General features: G+C 36.3%; 1 protein-coding gene across 1 annotated transcript in view; it reads right to left on the reverse strand.

Annotated features, from left to right (window-relative positions):
• Positions 1–14,769, reverse strand: part of RICTOR (RPTOR independent companion of MTOR complex 2) — a 93,649-nt gene extending 78,880 nt beyond the window's left edge. The window contains exon 1 of the mRNA XM_026058144.1: positions 14,689–14,769. The gene's annotated coding sequence lies outside the window, so the exon portion shown is untranslated. The remainder of the gene's footprint in view (positions 1–14,688) is intronic.
• Between the last annotated feature and the right edge of the window lie 124 nt (positions 14,770–14,893).

The raw sequence follows: 14,893 nt of genomic DNA on the forward strand, positions 1-14,893 counted from the left end.
AAAGTGCAGATGGTTACACACCCAAGACAAATCTCTACTGAAATGAAACTCAGTATTGCAGACAGGAAAGACCATGAGATGACCTAGACAATCTCTTGTACATCACAGGCAACCAATATTTCTATTCAGTGATATCACAGCAGGAACTTGGAACTGACTAAAGTACACCGTGCAGAAAAGCAACCAACTTGGATTTGAAGAAAGAGGGATATGAAGATTCTGTCACTTCCCATTTGAACAATTYTGTTGCAATAGTACACCTTTTTAACAAGGCTGCCTAATTAAAATGTGCACTAGGATCATTTTATTCTAAAAGTGTATCAAAAACTGCACTTACAGCAATATTGGCCTCTTTGCGCAGAGAAAGACTGTCATTTCTAGGGAGACAGAAAAGTTTGAGGAAAAAAGTCTTTGTAGCACCTAGCAGAGCAGCAAGGTGTTTCCCAAAAGCTTTACTACCAGAAAAGTAATTTGAAGCAGAATGGGGAGAGTATAAGATACAATAAGAAAATTGAGAACAAGGCAGTCATTTCCACTATCAAATTGATAACTTGCTGTGTTCATATTATCTGGCTCACAAATTTGGTAATATTAACAGTACAAGTACTGCAGAAAAAAACAAGATGGTAAAGAAATAACTACCCTCTTATAGCACACTAGTTCAGAAAGAACTAAACTTATGGAAGGCTTTTATCCTTGTCAGTTCAAGTCTTGTTTCAAACTTGAAAAGAATCTTCAAATCTCTTGCAAAAAATTAACAAAAGAATTGTGACATATTAAGTTCAACAAAAGACTATCCTTATTTTCCTCTTTTGGAGATGCACCATATATTACAAAAGTAGAAAATTTACTCAATTACTCTATCACGACTCATTTTCATTAAAAATAAAGCCAATAGGGAAGGGAGGCAGGCCTAACAATTTTATGAGATGCAGATGTAAAAGAACTTAAACAAAATGCAACTTCACAAATGGAGATATATTCTCCTGGATTTGGTCCCTTAAATTAAAATGGGCTTGTAAATAGACTAAATACATTATGGATTCTACCAACTAACATGGCTTCCCCTTAATCAAAAATCAGATGCAGTACTGCACATCTTCCTGCCACAAAATCTTATATAACACCATTGAAGAACCAGGGTTAACACAGAAATGAAAAATACATGCTGTATAATCTGTGAGATTCAATCTCCAAAAAGTAGTAGTATAGTGATCTTAACTTTTCATTGTCAAGCTAAACATCTCATCTTGGTGTTCCCAAGCACAATTTTTTTTTTGGATGACCTCAGTTCAGACTGCTGCTGCAGAGATTTCTTAGCTCTTTGATAATACTAGCTCTTATTCTGTACCACTTCAGTAGTTCTTGCTTTTCTATCTGGGGAAAAAAAAAAATAAAGAAAGAAAGAAGAGAAGCTATTCATCATAAACTTAAGACCCCTTAAGAGCTTATTCTTTCCTGACTTACTTCATTTATTACTGAGATGCTGACTCACCTTGAATCAGCCCATAATGACAACCAAATATCTTCACATTTTTCCCATGGTGCTTCTGAGAGTGCAGCTGTGCAAAATGACTGAGCTGACCTTACAGCTTTCCTCCCACGAAAGGGCACAACTCCTTCCCTTACTTTCCTTCCTTCTGCCCTATCCCACTATATGAGATACCCCATCCTTTACATTACTCTGGCACCTATCAATTCACATTAAAATGGTGCTGCTTGCTAACTCAGTAGACAGCTTTTTAATCGTTCTGGCTCTATTGGTCTTCTGCTGGATTAGTGAGTCAAACTGGATTACTACAGAGTCGTACAAGAATCAGCACACACGTGTGTCTGCCAGAGAGAAGCTCAGAGGTAGAGTAGTAGAAGCAGGACGTGTCCTTTTCACCAGAAGAGAAACATTAGATAAAAGTCAGATTATCTTATGTACCTTCACTTTCACATTTGGCAAGATGTCCTTATAATATTTACATGATTACTTTGACTCAAATGTCATCTATGATTTTTTTATTGATGTATATAAAAATTTCAAGCTGGCCCACTCAGGTTCTGCAACAACAGCCTAAACTTGCTGATCATCACCATCTCACTTTCTATACATCTGCCTTTCTTCATGGACAGCAAGCACCTTGAAGTAGCAGTTACCTTTGGTCTGTCCATTCATATCACAGCAAACAYAGTGTCCTTGGTCTACAACTGTTTGCGTGCACCGAGTAATGCCCTGCATATCTAATGATAATCTTTAGCACTGCCAAAGCATTTCTTTTTTTCCTCATTTTTCTCAGTGGAATGGGTTAAAATTGGCTTAATGCCCTAGTCTCAAGAATTCAGTGATTCTTTTAGCCTTGAAGTAATTCATAGATGCATGCACATGAAAAATCTTCAAAGTTGTTTTGTTTTTGTTGTCTTAAAAAAAAAAAAAAAACCACTACACGCTTGCATGACCTGTCGGGCCTGACTCATTTTTTCACCCCTTCAGGACTGTGATATTGTTTTTCCCTAGTGAGAATCGTGATCTGTTCTGACAGATCCCATTCTCCAGAGAGGCAGAAATACCACCACAAAGCTCCAGCACTCCATTTAATGCAGGGATGAACCACGACCAGCAATCGCTTACATTAGCGTGACTGACTCCTCCTTTCCCTGACAGATTTAGCCCCGTTGTTTGACCACGCTCAGTAGGATAGCAGCATGCCAATTCACTATCCTGTTATGCACACGTTAATAAAAAGCAAACAGGAAGAACGGTAGGCTTTAGCACACAAATAATTCAGTAACTCTGAAATCAGGCCTAATGAGTCAAAAGGACCATACAGTTTTACACACATCACTTCCTAGATGCTAGGACAGTAGCTGAATACAGGAACCAATGTATATACAGTAAGTGAGAGTGCACTTGCAGCTGCTGTCACACCTACTAGAATCATTATACCAAAAAGTGAGATAAAAAATTGAATTTGCCTAAAGATTTATCTTAAAGAAGAAACTCTTACTTCATTACAGTTAAGCATTTAATAATTGACTAAGAACAATGTCACAAGAGACATCTTCCTCTTACTGAAGGAAAGAATCACAATATACCAGGATGGTCCCTGGTTTGCTTACTACATACATTTACATTTAAGAGATTTCTGAAGTCTAAGTGCTGTGCAATTGTGTACTGCAAGGCTACTTTTAGTGACTTAAACTACATGCTACCAAAAGGAAGCAAGCCCAGTGAAACAAGTATCAACCAGGAACGTTAATGTAGTATTCTCCATCTCCACTGAAACATTCATGAGTTATCAGTTTTTAAAAGCAATGAAGCATTAGAAGTTAGTTACTTAAAGGTGTCTATGTAAGCCTAGATGACAGGTAATCAGTCTGCTAAAACACTTTTTTATCAGAACCTTAAAACAATGAAATGAAACACCGATGAAAAGGCATATCCTTCCATTATCAACTTGCTGGAAAAAAAAAAAATGTGAAGGACAATTATCTAATCTCTCTAGCAATGTAAAGTACTCTGAATTTACATCTAACTGAAAATTTAGAAACTGCACAGAAGAAGAAAACCAACTATGTTCTGAGAACAACACAAGAAGAGAAAACTACATACAAAAGAAAACTGCAGGAACAGAAATCACTCACGAATTATTTATTAATATTGACATGCCAAGGACCAAACTCCACTTTGCCAGAGATTCAAAGAAAAACCAGTGCAGGAACAGTTTACATGCAGCCTATGATTTCCAAAAACACAGTAATATACATTTAGACTGAAGGTCTGTCTCAATTTATAGGCAAAAACACTACAGAGAAACAATTATCTCAGTATCAAACAAATTCACGTAGCTACTACTATGCCGCAAAATGTATAGAATACTAAATAGACATCCTCTATCAGTGTTAAAACTGTTACTACACAGTTGAATCAGTAATGTGCAATATCCTTTGAGCTGGTATAGCCTGATGCATAAGATTTGCCAAATAAAATAATTCTTAAAAATTTCAGATAAAAAAAATACACAATGTATTACAAATCCTAAGCTTAAAAGGATGTTCTCAATTGTAAAAGAGCACCGGTGACCAAAACCAGTGATTTCTGCAGAATGTAAGCAGAGATTTGTTTAGGTTGATTCCTGTATCTTTCAAAGGTAAACCATACATAAAGCACTGTATGCTGAACACAACAAAGAAGTTCCAGTAACTCAAGTTCATAAAAAGAGACAGAAAACAAAAGTAAAGAACTGAGGTTATTTTCACTCTTGCTGCTTAAGCAAGCTATGACTAAATGAAAGCAGCTCAGTAATATGGAAAAGTATGCCTACTCTCTTTCAGGGCAGTCAAGTAAAAGAACTCTTCCTTCTACATCAGTCAGGTAGAAATTGACCTTCACATTTATACCAATGTCTACTAACTCAAAAGAAGTACAAGAGACAGCGCATCCACAGCAGGATCCAGGAAACACTAGAAACTTTAGAGCTGAAGAAAGTCTTGTAACAGGACTACATTTATACATCTGATCCTTCACATTTAATTCTGTACATGTAGACTTACATATTCATCCTTCTGTAAGAAACCATGAAAGCAAAGTTTTAAAGCCTATTGTACCAGTACAGATTTCTCTTTTGCAAATGTGCTTAAGAGACTAAATTAAATGACAATTTTTTATTTTATTTTTTATTTTTTTTAAGATCACTAGGTGTAGATAAAGGTCACATGAAAAACACATTCTGATATTGCAGACACCATGAAGTGGTCAGAAACGTTCAAAAATGGACCACTTTCCAAATTCCTTTCTTATAATATTATTTCTAACCAAGACACTGAAACTGTATGTGTAGAGAAGCCATCCCAGGCTTACATTCTTATCATTGGAATTATGTTAATTATTTCCAGTGTGTGATCTTGTATGATCAATTTGTAGACAACCTTGATTTACAGTTAAAACTCCTGAAAAACAGGTTTTACAGTAGAAATGCTACAGTATTACTACTAAACCAGAAGCACATAACAAAGCTGAAGATTGGCCACATGATTTTGGATTACTGGACACAAGCTAATACCTTTAAACTTTGAAAACAGCAAGGAAAAAAAACTGAAGAAGGACCATTCCAAAGGATATCCCTACCACAATGATGATGAAAATTAATCACTGATTGTTTTTTGGTAAATAAGTAACTAACACTTAAATACTGCTTTATAGTAGTATACAAACTACTGTCCTCCAATGAGTTTCCTCAAATACAGATTATGAAAATACATTTTAATGGTAGATTAAACATGGTACTAAGGTCTCAAAAACTACTGCTCTAAGTAACTTGGCTGTTCACAGAGAATGAGTGTTTTCTTCAGTCCTCAGTTCGGTCTCTGGAACAGATGCATATACTTAATATAAATGAAAATTTATGTTTAGAATAAACTTAAAATTAGGTCCTCAAGTATCAGGAAACAATGATGGTTAATGCCAAGAATGTTAGCAGTCATTGTTAGTATATACAGTCTCTATATATTTCATTAATTTTTTTCCCCATGAACCACATGGAATTCCATCTTTCTACAATGTTAGATACACATGTATAACTACTGCACACTGATGACTAAAACCAAGCTGAGACTACAATCTCCCAGTAAAATTTCTATCATTACCACATTACCATAAGAGAGAGAAATTATTCCAGAATATAAAGTTAAACTGTATAAGAACTTGCTCTAAAACACTGAAAGTTTACATGTTACTAAAATAAAATAAAATAAAATAAAATAAAACTTTTAAAAGACCAGAAACTGAGCCATAAACTGGTGGAAGCTAGGGAACGCTCCATGGCAGTATGACCACGTCTGCCCTGTTGTTCTACTCTCTCCTATGCATCAACTATCAGCCACTGTCAAAGACAGGATACATGGCTAGACTGACCTAGTACAATTGTTCTTACCATCAAAAGCAGATAAAAAGTTGGAGGATAAGCCTTTCCCACATTCTTAAAATTGGTTATGCTGGCATGCAAAATAAATTAATATTGTTCAAAACATCAAATACGAATTTAAATGGGGATATATGTTTACCATAATGGTTTAGAAAATGATCTTTGAYTCCTCTAACCCGTTTTCTTCTTCCCTGCCAACAATTCTAAACAGAAAATTCAGGTCAGTCACAATTTTTCGTTGCTTTAACAAAACAAATACAGTAACTACTTCACAAGCCTCTTTGCAAAACTTCGCAAAAGAAAAAAAAGGTAACAATTCTGACCATGTATTTCTTCAAATTTTATCAGGGAACCGACAAGCATTTTGACACGAATATCACTGACATTAAAAGAAAGTATCTGGAAGTGGGAAATATGATATCCAAGAATATTTTCCCAATTAACATTCTGATTCTTTTCAGCATCATTTTAATTTCTTCACGAACCTAGAGATGTAATTGCTGTCAAGTTAAATGGCCCTTACCGATAAACTCCAAGTTGTCAGGAGGTAGCCACTGTCCCCAGAAAGTCCTGTTATATAGGGTGTCACATAAAAAGTAATAGCCTAGCAACATCAGCAGATGTAGGATCACCCAGTCTACTGATCAAGACATGAAAGGCAATTTGGCAAGACAGGGAAAGAGGAAGGTAATATCCTCAGTCCAAACATTAATAAAGGTACATACAACTCCAGACTACAAATAATTCACAAATGGCAGTAACTGGGGCAGGAAACCCTTAAACTGTGGTGAACGTATGTGTTTGGTACCTCCCCTCAAAATATTATAACCAGAAGTTATCAGAACAGTGCACAGACTGATGATTCCCAGGGACTTTAGCTCCTCCTGCTAGAGACTAGACAGGTCTCATTGTCCAGAGCTGTGACAGTTCAAGCCTTTTGCTCTTTCTCCTAAAAGGTCATTTTCAGAGAAGTGACAGAAAATTCATAATTTGTATCTACAAATTTCACAACAGAACCTAAATATAATTTTTAAACACAAAAGACACCTAATAGGTAAATTTCAACATAGAAAAATCTACCATACYGAAGTAAGTTAACAGACTAACCTAATAAACTACGTTGGAAACATTTATGGAAACAGGAAAACAGCATCATTTTTTCTATTTCTTTTTTTTTAATTTCATGAAAAAAATTCCAGTAAGTTTACCTATGAGAATCACATAAGATTTGCATAAAAGAAGGAGACGAACACATTGTAAATTCTCTAGATGGGAGGTTGCTAATAGTAAATGCTGACATCACTCATGCTTAAAAGGTAACTAAACAAAAGGATAAGACTTATGTTTACTCATTTTTTTTAGAGCAGCAATTTGCAGGTAACAGCTGTTTCTGATACTCCTCACAATTTTTACGAAGTAATTATCAAATTTTCTTTTAAAAATATTTTTATTCATAGTCTGTATACATTTCAAGCAAAGAAACCAATCTCTCACAGAGCTGAAAAAAACAAACAAAACCCCTGAACTGTTCGCAACACATTTTTATGAAGAGATCAATGAAATTCTTTTTTTACTCTTTTATAGTAACGATACATTTCTCCACAAATTAAGGCCTTATTGTTGTGTTTGTTTCAAATACCTTAAATCTATGCACAAATATTTCCTTTTAATCTTTCTGTAATCTTAAATCAATAGCTGTAGTTCATTTCACAGCCAATAAATTCTACATAAATTTGAAAGGTACAGAGATGCACCTCTTTCATTTTAACTGAACAAGTGCTGACTAACATTAGCTATTTCAGATATGGGTAGATAACTGTCCCACCTACTCTTCAACATTTTGCCATCCTTTTGGTCACAGACAGACAAGGTTACTCAAAATATGACTGAGAAGCAGCATGAAATTCTATGTTATAGATCCATTTCTCCAAATGAAAGAGAATTCAAAGTTTTTGTGCTTTTCATTTTGCACTTCAGACAATTAAATGTCTTTAATTTCTACAAAATAATAATAAAACAGTAGCTGCAGCTGCATCGTACTCTTGCTGAAACGTTCCAGAAGCAGACACCTGAATAAATGGCCAGATGTGGTCAAAATAATAACAAAAAGTAGCACTGGAAGAAAAATGAGAGGCTTAGAGAAGTTCAGATAGTCGAGAACTAAAACAGTAGATCTAAGAACATGAAATCTCGCCTTTTAGAAAAACTTTCACAAAGGCTCCATCACTCAGTCTAATTTTTTAATGAACGATGCTGATTCCAAAGATATTGCTGTTCAGCAAGAATGGGCGTGAGGAGACTTCCTTGTAATACTGAATTACCCAAATCTAGTCAAGCCACTGCTGAGATGCAGCTTGCTACAGAGATTCCAATGAGTATAATAGAAGCATAAAAACAAGAGTTCCGCAGAGCTCTTAGGTAAGTACTAACAGTAAAATTCAGGTGTACAACTAAGAAAGTACAATTGTAAGTAATTTTTTTCTGTATTCTCACCCATGCATCTTCACCAGCACTCCTCCTCTTCACCAGCTGCATGGATCTGGCGAGTATACTCTTCACTAGTCATGCTCCTGAAATTGTGCTAACTCCTGCTTTTCTTCTGACCATTTCACCCAAATTYTCCATCGCCACAACAGATGGTTGGCAAATGAAAAAAAAATTGCTTCGACAGTATATCTGAATATACTAATATTAAAATTTTTAAACTAGTATAAAGCAAAATACATTTTATTGTGAGAGTGCAAATTACGAGCTCTCCAGTTAAGCAATTTCATCAAATATTTGCCATCACTTGTGTAGCAGCGTTACAGCAGTTTCCCTTCTGTATTAGAGCTCATCATGCTAGTACTACTCTGCATGTAAAGTCATCTGCAGCACGGAATAAACATCTGCCTGAACTGCATGCTGTACAAAATACTTCTAATGAAAAGTAAACCTCTCATTTTACACAATCCATTGTAGAGTTATCAAAGCCTCAAGTCACAAGCTTATGTCTTGGTTGCAAAAGCCTATTTAGTTTTAAGGTGGATGCTTCATGTCATTCACTGTTATTAAAAAAAAAAAATACAGGCAAGAGTCTCATTTAGCATGTAAGATAAAAAGCATATATGATTTTTCAGCACGTTCCCCCAAACTAGTCACCTCATTTTAGCATAAGTTCTCAAGCCATTGTACAAGCAGGTTTTCTTGTAGCCCTCTTGAACACCATCCTCCTTTGCAAAGTTTGGATTTGCATGGATAAAAACAGTTTGTAAATAGCCCCTTTTCAATTTAATTGACCATTTCACTTCTTCTCACTTTTAAGAGAAAAATTCTGCCTGATGCTGAGCATCTCTTCTAGGCTGTTAGGAAAAAGCTTGCACGTTTGCTAGACAATTGGTAAAGTATGCGTGAAGATTATGAGATGAGGCAAAAATTTGATACGTTTCTTTCTGGGAAGGCCATCGTTGACATAGATGCTCTATTTACTGTAATTACGATTACGGGTGTGTTTCTCTACACAGCATCTAACCTGGATAGGCTCTGACAAAAAATTCCCCAAACTAAGCACTGCATTAATCTGGGGAACGCGGTGGTGGTGGTAGTGGTGAAGAGACAAGAAGAAACTTCAAGAATATATTTGGCAATGACTAAAAATGTCATGTCAAGAAAAAGATAGAAAGTGGAAATTTCAGGATTTCAACAGTTTCTAAGACCCAATGACAGAAGGGGGAGATGGGGGGAGGGAGAAAAGACGGAAAACTATCCTGTTGTGGAAATACAGTGTTGCTTGAACACTTAAGTACCTATTTATACTGATCCAAATCCCAGAACAATACCTTTTGACAAATATAAATAGAAACCACAAGATATTAGAAGAGTCATTTTATTCTTTGTCCTTCAGAAGACTGCTGGCATTTTTTTAACTAATCTTAACCCACAGCAGGAAAAACAAAAAAATACCCACCCACAAAAACAAATTTAGAGATGCTGTACACAAAACTTTAAAACAGAGATGTGCACACAGATCTTGAAAGACATTGCAGAGTCCAACTCCTACAGGACCCTTAAACTTCTGCCTACCTTACTAATGCTAGATAGGCAAGTGACTAGGTCTTAAAGTTGTCTTCGGTTAACATTTTTCCCTCATTAAAGATATTGTTCCTGTTTTCAAGAAATGAAAGTGAAAATATTGTAAGCACGCACCATTTTAATAGTACCGAAAAGTCTTAAAATTGTAAAAGCATAATACCTTAGCAAGCACAGCCAAAGGTATGTAAGGGTTACTAATCTAACCAGACTAGTATGCTATACAATTCCAAATCAGTATACAACAGAAGAGTAAGTTGCAGATAGGAAAGCTAACTGTATGCCTTAATTTTGGAAGCACATGTACTGAGCATCTCTTATCTCCCTTGCTGTTACAACCTACCAAAAGGACACATGTTGCTAGAAGCTGACAGATCGCTATCAGCAATCCCTTCCCCTTTAGTTTCCAACTATATAAAAAACAATATTCAAGGACAATTCGTTAGAGTATTGCTCAAACACTACAACAAGCAAGATCTCTCTCCAATTCTTTTTTCAATTTGCCTGTCTATATCCTATAACTGAAAAAAACGTTGCTAAATAACTTCTTGCTCCTATACAACTTCTCTTACAAATTCACAAACAAGGAAGCAAAAAATAACTATTGCTCTGTGTGATTTGCTCTAATACAAGCATCCTGTTACAGTTATCCATCACAATGATGGCACACTGGGAAACAAGAGGTTAAAAAGTGCCCATACATTTTTTTTTTTTAATAATGTTTCTAAGATGCAGTGGAGCTCCACTCCTCTGCATTTTTCAAGACTAATCATATAATGCAAAAAAACACACAATGAAGAAAAAGGCTTTCCGTAACAGCTTTGCCATTAGTGTGGAAGCCTGCCTTTGAGCCAGCAAGAAAGTATACACCACCTCGCATCTCTGCATCGGTTCCCTATGGCTTTGTTACAAGCACTCAGAGATTTTTTTTTGCCACTACTCGAGCTCTCAGGACTAGACAGGTGCACAGCATTCCTCTCTGCTGCTTCCACACTGATGAAGGAAGTTGGAAATGGTGCGGTCACCAAATCACAAGCTGAATTTGGAAACAAAATTCATCCACCCTCCTTTGAATATCCCTCAAACAACCCCTAGAAACGCCCGACATTTTTGTGGGCTATAAACTGCAAATAGCATCCTGAGACATTTGCCCTGCATGTAATGCATTATGATTTGCCATGTGGGCACATGGAATCAAATGCAATATGGTTTAAAATGATGTGAGCATAGTAACAAAAGCAATACAGTACAGATTTAGGTGAAGTCAAACAGAATTTTTATATCTTTTATTTTTACCTACATGATAGAAGGACTTGACTGTGAAGATAGAAAGAAAAAGGTATTTTTTTAGCTAACACTAAGCCAATTCTGCAAAACTCACTCTTGGGGAGGAAAAAAAAAAAGCCAGTTGTCTCAGTTACTTAATTCATATTTGTCTCATATTATAGCCAGAAGACTCAACATTTATAGAATGGAGAGAATTGGATACACAAGAAAACCTGATAAAATCAAAGAAGTATTGTGTAATGAACTTATTAATGAAAGCATCAATTCTAGAGATACTGTGCTTTTTAATTATCTGAAAAACACCTATCAAAAAGCAAAGATTGTTACCCTCAGAGAGCAGAAAATTAAGACATACAGACATGAACATCACTCTGCCTCATCCAACATCACCAGTCTTTTTTGCATGTTTGTATCTCTCAAAAGCTTCAGTAGAGAAACAAGCTCTAAAATGTGCCTAATGTGCAGTATATCCAAACCACTCCAGACTCAGAGCTAGAGAATAAGAATCCAAAAATATAGGGATCTCTTGAAGAAAGGACCTTTAAAGGAACTTGACTACAGACAAGGCAATGTAACAAATGGTTCTCAAATTGGCAAGTTCCAAGCTATTTAGGCCTTCACAGCTTAAAGCGAACAGCTGAAACTCCAACGAAGGAAGGAGCGTTTGTCATCCAACAGGATAAGGCGGTACTGAAACAGTAACAAAACTTTCAAATTTAGTTTGTAAGTAGATTTAGTTATAGAAATGAGCAAGTAACTTAGCAGTAAACTAACTTTGGATTACACAAGCCTTTCGTAGTGCCTAGACCTTTGGGAGGTATATAAAGTTCTGTTACTCAGTTTGTAAGCCCTGTAAAACAGTCAAAACCTAAAATGAGTTACGTCAAAAAATTTAATACTTACAGCACGGTTGTATACACAACTATGACTGGACTTGAAGCAAGAATTAATGCATGAGGTTCCTACTGAATGCGGTAATTTGGTCGATAATTCCAATTGTCCTTTCTGGCCTTAAAAAGTTAGGAGGCTGATTTCAGTAGTCTAATTAAACCAGTCTGCCTCATCCCATTGCTAATTCCTTCCAGATGACTGCAATGGGAGTTGCATTGATGATGAATCTGTCCTCCTTTTCCTTTTCTGTTCTATTCTGAGCAGGTAATATAACACAAGGTCAAAATCTTAGTATTCTGAATTCCAACTATTAATCGTAATTTTGCAGCTAACAGAAGACATGATATAAGACCTTAAACAGCCACAAGCAACAAGTCTAACATGTACCTGCACAACTTTTTTTTTTCTTTTTTAAACTATGATTTTTTAACTGCAGAGAGTTCACACATACACACAATGYGACATGTTATAAAATACCTTTTGTGTACATTATTATATCATTCTTTGAAGCTGCAGAACATTACAAAGCTCCAGAGAGTGAAACCCTACCGTACCAGGCATGGTAAAAATACATAATAAAAGAACAACATGGTGCATTCTGGGAAATCTGGGCAACCATCAAACTACTGTAGCAGAGAAAACAAGCAAAAAGCACACAAAGAARGGTAGATTAGCTTTACACGCAGCAAAATGCTGAAAGTCTTATTGCACAAAAGGCCAGGAAGAAGTAGGACCCAAAGCAGCACAAACAAGGCTAGGATCCTCCCTGCATCTATTACTAGTTGTGAAATACCTAAAACCAGCATTGGCCTCTTGGCTATGGACTATCCAAGTCCTGAATTATGTGTTCAAGTCATTTTGGCCAAGCTGACACTAAACGAGAACCTGTTTAGAACAAAGCAACACCAATTTAATTTCATGCATTTGTAATGAAAAGACCACTGTAACCACGCATATGGCTGAGGCATTGTTTAGGATGATTCTTTACTTCTCCCAGTCAGGTATTTCAGATTAATCAACACAAAGTTCAGTTGTCTGGGGAAGCAAAAAGAATCTTCTTTTAAGGCACTGAAAATGTGAGTCCGGCAGAAAACTATGCAACTGATTCAACACACAGTAAATCAAAACTGTATATTATGAGTACAGAATTAGGGTAACTATTTTAAATATTTAATATAAACTGCATACATAATTACTGTAACATCTGGAAAACTAAGTGTTTGCTGTGTGTTTAGTGTGCATATCAAGTAATAGCTTAGTTCATGTCTTGCTGAGACTTTCAGTTTTTTAGTTTCATTCTCTCTAAARTGAAGGTAATGCCTACTATGGGTAGCTATATGATTACTGATCAGTCAGCTGTCTTTTTCTCTGACAAAACACAACAATAGCACATCTTTGAGAAGGGATACACAGTAAAATTTAGAGCAGTCCCCTTTTCAGCTGCAATCACATGACAATTATTTTTACAGGTGGCAAAAACGCTCATAGTGCAAAATATCTCCTCCCCCCCCCATTATATAAAAATTTGTATTTAATTCTCACCAACATTACTGTCCTAACAGCCCAGCAATTCAAATAGCTATTTCAGGTCAAATATAATCATGAATTTACTTTGCATCTTATCCGAGAGACTCTTTTACAATGTAATACGAAAGAAGCAGTTTTACTGCTACTACCACAGGTCTCATGGGATCAGTAGGTGGGTTAAGACACCTCACGGCAAAAATTAATATCATGACAGTCTCCTTCCGAATTCTGAGTAAAAAGACTTCAAACAGACCATATGCAAAAGTTATCACTGCAGCATTTAAATCTTGTGTATAGTTCTTTGAAATGAAAACAATTCCATATGCTACACAAAGTGAAGAAGAGTTACTAAACACGCTCATAAAAATCCTGATCCTATAAGTTTCATGAACAGATAACACTACATACACTAATAACTGTGTCATGTGTTTGAACTACTAAGCCCTTTGCCCCGCTTTTTTTTGATAAAAAGTTTCATTTGTTTTAATTTTAAGGAGGATATCTCACTAAAACACACACATTTGGAGATGGAGGGGAAGGAAATAAGATTCCATTGGTTTAAACTAAAAAAACCTCAGACATTTTGACAAAAACAAGGATTCACTAGTAAAGAAGATATGCATATGCAGAAATAACTTTCAGCCCAAGGTAAAGCTGGTTAAGAATAAAAATCTCAAAACAGATCATAGCAGAAAAAAAATTAGAGGTGGAATTGTTGATACAGCCCTATACTAAGCTAAAAAGTTTATTGATGCTGCTAATATTGGTATTTCCATTACATCTCATAGTCTACTGTTATTTCATTACTTCTGTAATGCTTACTCCCTCATAAAAGGGATCTGTTCTGGACAGCAGCAGTCCCGGATCTCCYGGAGCTGTGCTACAAGCACTAACTTTATTCCCTCCCGCAGATCAAGATCTTCTGCCTCAGGGAAGATCACTGTTGCTAGTGGGCCAGTTTGTCTTCTGCATTTTATTTGGCTCTTCAGAAGAGTCCAACCCTTACCTCAGCCCTCAGCAAGGAGATTAACGATGCATTTGGACAGGGAATGAGTTCCCGCTTGTCTCGGAGGCAGCTAGCTAACCAGCGGCAAGTATTGCTGTTCCCCTCCTCCTGCCCCCGGTTGCACCTGAGAGCAGGGGCGGCCAGCTCAAGCAGCTGAACGGCACCGGCGGGAAAGCGGGTGCCCCCGGCGCCGCGACGCGGGCTC

Source organism: Apteryx rowi, unplaced genomic scaffold (genome assembly GCF_003343035.1).
Source record: "Apteryx rowi isolate R43461 unplaced genomic scaffold, aptRow1 scaffold_143, whole genome shotgun sequence".
Lineage (NCBI taxonomy): Eukaryota > Metazoa > Chordata > Aves > Apterygiformes > Apterygidae > Apteryx > Apteryx rowi.